Source organism: Aegilops tauschii, chromosome 4 (assembly GCF_002575655.3).
Source record: "Aegilops tauschii subsp. strangulata cultivar AL8/78 chromosome 4, Aet v6.0, whole genome shotgun sequence".
NCBI classification, from domain to species: Eukaryota; Viridiplantae; Streptophyta; class Magnoliopsida; order Poales; family Poaceae; genus Aegilops; species Aegilops tauschii.
Genome location: NC_053038.3, coordinates 79,792,935 through 79,799,943, shown reverse-complemented (window position 1 = coordinate 79,799,943; position 7,009 = coordinate 79,792,935). Strand labels below are relative to the sequence as shown.

General features: G+C 43.2%; 1 pseudogene; it reads right to left on the bottom strand.

Annotated features, from left to right (window-relative positions):
• Window positions 1–637: 637 nt before the first annotated feature.
• LOC109752071 (uncharacterized) lies at window positions 638–6,747 on the bottom strand (annotated as a pseudogene).
• Between the last annotated feature and the right edge of the window lie 262 nt (window positions 6,748–7,009).

Sequence of the window (7,009 nt, the reverse complement as noted above, 5' to 3'; positions counted from 1 at the left end):
AAACGGTGCCCAGGTTCATCTACACCCGGTGAACAGTAAGTTAAAGAAAATAGTTAAAAAAAACTGAAATTTTTAGGCATCCAAGATGCTCATGTGCAGATTTTTCGTGGTTTGGACATCTGAGGATCTTGTACCAAAAATATCAAAAACGGCTCCAAATAGTGTTCTTTTTCAAAGTTTTCCACACACCTGAAATTTGTTTGTTTCGACACAAGCTCCTCAGATGTTCAAACACCATAAAAATTTGCACGAACCTTGACTACCAAAGCCTCATCGAGCGTTTCTTCAGCTGTTGATGCTGTTGCATGCTTCGTGCGGTCGTGCCAACCCCAAGCCGGGGGCTTGTCGATACGTTTCTACTAAATTCTTGCAAATGTTCTTGAATGGTAAGTTTCTTCTAGTTCAACCTGAATATCCGGATGCTCAAGCAGAGACCAGCACAAGTATAAGCAGTAAAAGGCAGGGAGCCTGTAAATTTTCAGTGCATCAAAACGAGTGTGCCCAATCTTAGTGGTCACTGACTGACTACATGCTGACTGTGGAAGAACTCACACCTACATTTGGACTGTCACACAAGCATGACACAAATACGTACTAACCAGGAATATTATGAAGCAAACAACAACAATATGGGGCATGCATGCATCAATCCATGGCCCAACAGCTTCATTGCGTCCAGCAAACACCACTTGCTTCACTGCAAGTTTACTTTCAGTTCAACATGACTGCCAACAGTACTAACTAAATTAAGAGACCCCGAAAGAAACTTAGCATGCATGGTCACATTTAGCCAACATATACTGCGCCCTAGGTTCAGGCACGAAACACAAAACACTGTATAGTTATATCCTGAGGTTAATTCCCTCTTGCTGCCCTTAGTAAAGGCAAGCGTCAATTCAAGGGGGCGCTCTTCTATAGAAAATCGCCAGGGACAGAAGCTGGGTCGAGCTCGTAGAAGTCCCGGAGCTTGCCGCCTTCCTCCTTTGTGAGACGGAATGATGGAATTCGGTGAGAAAACCTCAGGTTCTCTTTCCTAGGTATTTTCAGTACTCCCTTGGTAAGGTCAGGCTTGAACACAGCGACATAGCCATCAACTTTGGTCAGAAAAGAAAATAATGTGCTTCGTTTACTGCACTCAACGATCTCCCCGATAGCATAATCAGTAGTGTGCTTGTTGCTGGAAGGAACCCAATCAGGTGACCAGTTCTTGTAGATGGCCAAACTTCACCGACTTTCGGAAGAATTTTAACCTGCCAGTTCATATCGATTTGGCTATTTTCTACCAAATGAGAGAAGGGGTGGTTTCTACCATACTTGGCTTGCCAGCTTCGGATTTTAAACTTGCCACAGCTCACAGGTACATTCTGCCCCAACCACAGCTTCTCCTGCGCCTGTTGAGGGCAGGCCTGGAGCCAGGTCAAATGCACTTCGAACGGTTGTATCTCAACTTTGCTCACCCAACCATACACATTCGGGAATGTATCAGTGTCATTGTAGATAGCCCAAATTTGGCCACTTTCAAACTTCTCACATGACCGGTCTTCTTCGAAGTTGTGGAATTCAGATTCTGGATATGGATAAGAAATGAGTTCCGAAGACATGTAAGAGTCGAGAGTAATGGAAGGAAATGCTGTTTCCAGATCACTTGGAAGAGCTGCTGTATCCAGTTCCAGGAGCTCTTCTGCAACGCCCATCCTTTCATTTTCATGTGTTCTATAAAAAGGGATACAGTGAGAAAATCTCAGTAGCTCACTTGATGGTATCGAAAAGAAGCGTTTGTCCTTGGCTTGTGCAAACAGACTAACAAAGCCTTCAATCCTCACTAGCGGTGAAGCAATGACATCGCCATTCGTTGAGCCATCAGAGATAACTTCCACGACATCATATCCATAGGATCGACATTTATCTGCATCGGAGCTCCATTGCATGCTCCATCTTTTATAAAGAGCCCATACCTCACCCTTATTAGGATTTATTTGATAGGAGTTCCCATTTTTGCCTCTTGCCAATAGAACTCTGTGAGACAGCTTTGTGGATGGATCTTGTAATAGGGTTGTTGTTTCTCCTCCTAAGCAGAAGCTTCCGCAAGATACAGGCAATTCCTTATTATTCCAATTGGCTTCTTGCTCATTCCTTGGATTGTACTCCAGCCATGTCAGCTGAACTCTTAAGTCAGAAGTATCAATGTGCTTTACCTGAGCATAATCTCTTGGCATGCCATCAAGGTTATCATAAAGGGCCCAGATTTGATCAACTGCAATCAGGTTTATATCTCTGATCTTGCCAAAGTCAAAAAAGTCAGGATGATGATAGGTAATCACAGGACTGCCAAGCTTCTGAGGAGCACTACCACTTGCTTCCATGTAACTTTGCTGATTGGCTTCACGACTTGCAGTTACTCCACCTTGGCTATCCACTCTACTTAAGGCATGATGCTCAGCAGACTGATTCTCAGCAACAGCAGCATTGTCATTAAACATTTGCTCAGAAGCACTAGATGGTGAGTCATGGTTCCTTTGCATCTTATAATTAGAGGAGTCTGTGCCGTGGCTGCAGTCTAGGCCATCATCTTGCTTTCTCTTACCTAATCTCTGAAGGCTGGAGGACCTTGCAATATTTGGCACTGGACATGCATCTCCACTTCTAAAGTTCTGTGTGGAAATGAAGTTCGGATCAGGATGAGCTGATGTCAAATTGCTAACTGATTCCTTGCCTGCAGCAGGCGCAGAAGATTTAGCTTGGTTCATTGCTGAAAGCTGAACTACATCGCTTCTTGTCTCTGAACAGTTACCTTCCTCATCACCGCTTGCCCTGTCAATCCTTTCTCTATGTTCATCAATTTGAGTAGCATTCATGGTAGGTTCAGAGTAAATGTTCCCCCCTGTCTGGGCCTGCTGATTGGTGACGCCATGTTGTTGACATGAAATCTTCCCAGGTGAAACTTCAGCATTATTTGCTGAATGAGATAGGAAACTCGAGGGCATTGCCTGTTCATGCAGCTTGAATGCAAAGAACAATTTACCACAGTTGTCACAGGTGACCAAAAAGTTCTTTTTGTAGTACACGAATCGCCTCCGACAATGCGGGCATATAGTCCAGAACACCAGTACAAAAGCAGGTGCTTGTTTGCATCCATCCACATGACTTTCATTTCCACCAGTCTTATTTGGTAGCTGTGTAGCTTTGCTTGTCACATGTTTGGAAGCATACTGCCTTCTGATGTCATACAAAGACCGCTCCGTACGATCACACAGTATCTTGCGAGCTTCTGAGACCAACTTCAGAGCAACTTCAGCACCAGGGAGTGTGTTTTTATCAGGATGGAGCCAAAAGGCAAGTTTCTCATATTGCTTTGTTATGACTGTCTCATCTGCTGTTGCCTCCACCTGGAGAATACTATACCAATCTAAGTCTTCATTAATTTTTGCAACTGCTGCACATTGCACTTCACAGACAGTTAACAGCTGGTGTATGTTCTCAAACCCTGGAAAAAGCCTTTGAGCTTTAAGTGCAATCCTTCTAGCCCCAAGAAAGTTTTTGTTTTCCAGCATTTTTGCAGCTATTTCTCTGGCCCTCAACGCCTCTTCTCTGTTGCACTCCATCAAATTATCTAGCAAATTGCCTCAAAAGCCTTCACATATACTACTAGCAGCCTGGCATTAATATGCTCCAAATAACAGGTTTCTAATGATGATCTACTAAGAGCAGATCTAAACCTTCTGATCTCTTTATGCGACAACAATATGCAAAGAGAATTTGCAGCGCATCATGCTTGCACCCTGTAGATATAGAAAAGAATAAGCAACTGTTGGTAACAAAAATGTACAACTGATAAAACCTTTATTATGATCTGATAAGTACATAGTTATGTAAATTCCACAACAAGGATTATAGTGCAGATGAAGTACTATACCACCTACATATGCCAGTATGCATGCCAGGATAAATGGAATAAAACAAAAAAAAACTATTTATCATGTAGTAAAATGTAACAAGATACGACAGACTTAAGAAACAGTGCATTCTCAGCAACACAGTAATTTAGAAATACCTTTGTTACTGGCCTAAACTTGTGACCAACATGTATGCCATATTCTGGTTAACCAAGTCCTAGGCCTTCCTGAAGGCAGTGTTAAGTAGGACGAGTTGCATGATGAACACACGAAAGATGGAATAGGACAACCAAAGGTAGATATTAGATAGATCATGGTGTATGCAGGTTTTAAATTTGGCTACATAAGCATAAACAATAATGAGAAGAAAATTCGATCACAAACTTAGTGGGAGCAAGTCCATAAAAGAAGAAAACCAAATCGCTGGAATCTGACAAGTAAATTTCTTAGCAGCCGCTTGCTTTGTGTGGGTGAGCAGCTGCTTTAAGACACTCTTCGAAAAATTATCATCGCATGGACTATAGAGTATCCATCCTCCTGGTGAAGTAATTAGACTGACTTACATAAAGCATATGACACGCTAAGTCCAATATTACTCAACCTTGTGAGCGAGAACATGATGTGGACAAATTAGGGAACTTGATGTGTATATGTTTGGTGTTGTCTTTCATGGTAGATGAACAGTAGTAATGTTGCAAATATGATAAGTTCAATTGTCACACCCTAGAGTTTTTTTTATCTCTTCTTGTTTCTCAAAGCTGACGATAAATGCTTGAATAGACCATCATGACTCTCGCCTCTCGGCCATGAAAGAACTTTCATTATCATAAAAAATGTCCTACGTGGCTCAATACGCATGCCTTTTACGATCTTCTAAGCATGTATTATTATTAACAACCTAGGTGACTAAAATAACATTAAAACATCCAAATCAAAATTATAACCCTTGATTCTGATGTGGTTGGCATGTGAAAAGAATTATGCGAGCATACTACTATCAAATGTAGCCTAACCCAACTTGCTTGGGGCAGTACTACTATCAAATGTATCACAAATGGCATGACTCAAACAGATGGACATGGAGCTAGTCCTTTGTCTAGATTAAATTCAATAACCACCTTAGTTTCAGGTTTGGAACAGATTATGCTAAAAGCCTAAAACCGCCTCCAGCACAATAGGTTACCTTAGATTGAATTAAAGAAAATTGGAGTTTCCTAACAAGACATAGTTGAATGTTACTTTCTGTATAGATCATCTCTTAGAACAATGCATAAATGTAAAATTACAGTGTTCACACTTCTGCATTCATCAATCTTAAAATTCTTCATGACAGAGATGATTGTGGAAAATATATCTCGCCATGCAACAAGACTGATATTTCACACAAAACCATATCCCAAGCAACTTAATCAATGTTAATAGTGTAGTTGACTAGTTCTATCCTATCTTCAGAGCAACCTTGACGGCAAGTCCACAGGTATGAGCAGTGTTAATGAAAATCTTTGGTGAGACCATGTAGTAGTGGTAAACCACTTTGATATGATGGTGGAGGTCAGTATTTCAAGCCTCAAGTTCTGTGTTGACGAAAAATTGCAGTACCCCTGCACATTCTTAGTCTTTATAGATGATATCATCAGAAATAATACTATTTTTATTTTTTTGTGACACCACTTGAAGAGCTCACTCCTTTAACCAGCACCATTTTTTTTTTGCTGGGACTTTAAGCAACTCCACAAGATACCCAAATTTTGGTACGCATTTATCTGCTCTCTTGTGCGAGCACCCACAAAAGAACCTTTTTGAAGAACTGCCTTGACCATCAGACCATAAAACTAGTAGTAGCGCATGGAAAAAATTGCGTTGTTGCAGCATGGACGCCACTCTACTTAAGTACGGACACTAATCCTCTTAAGAGCATCCCGATTTAGGGCTAAATTACGAACCCTAGGGCTAAAAAGGGAGGCGGAAGTAAAATTTGCTCCCACTCGCATCTTGCGAGGCCACTACCCACCACCTCCGTGCACAATTTGGTACCACATTTACGATTACGCGCAACCACCGTCCGGCAACCTCGCGGCATGGCGGCGGCGGCCGATACGTCGAGGATCCAACCACGCCTACGCGCAAGACGAGAATGCCCATGCGGAAGTAGTGGTGAGCCAAGCGGACAACCAAAGCGCCACCCATCGACCAGAATTAGTCGCAACCAAAAGACGAGAAAAGGGGAAATTGAAATGCTGCACGGGTAAGGTATGGGAACCAAAGCATGGGCAGTAGAAATAACCTGCGCTGGGAGTGGAGCGATCGTCGGTGGCCGGAAGCCGGCGAGCCTAGCGCGGCGGTGAGGGAGCGGGAGCAATCGACGGGGTGGGGTTTTGGGAGAGTGGGAGCTGTGGAGGCGAACCCTTTTTTCTTCTTGACGGCGGCTTGTGGAGGTGAAGTGAAGTGGTGACTGGCGAACTCTACTTTGTGGCCTTGTGTCCAGTACGGCCGATGGGAGTAGCATTTTTTTGTTAACGTAGCAGTACAAACAGAAGCGCTCATATATACGTGCATATATTTATTCCTAATAATACACACATGCATACCCTATTACTATGAGCACCTTTGAGAGACTGAGCCGGATGACTATTTGGTGTAGAGACGAGAAAAGGCGAGGGGGTAGCTGGGTTATGTTTTACTTTTCTTATTGAATGAACTGGGTTGGGTAGGTTCACCTCTATAACAGCTTATTTGGTTGGAGGTAATTAGAGAGAGGGAATGAAAATTAAGAGGTTATGAGATATAAAGTTGGACGTGACTAGACGGCGCTCGAGTGTCCGTTGCGGGAGCGAGCGCTCTTTCAGATATGGAAGGAGCAGCTACGCGAGGGACGTGGACAGCCCAAAAAGAAAACACGCGCCCACGCCTGGTCCCGCCAGCCCCCGCGCTCAAGATCAGGCTCATGGTCCTCGCGTCGCGCCTCACCCCGCGCTCACACGTTTGGGCGCCCCACTGATGACCCACAAGTATGGGGTATCAATCATAGTCATTTCGATAAGTAAGAGTGTCGAAATCAAGAGGAGCAGAAGGAAATGACAAGCGGTTTTCAGCAAGATATTTTTTGCAAGCACTGA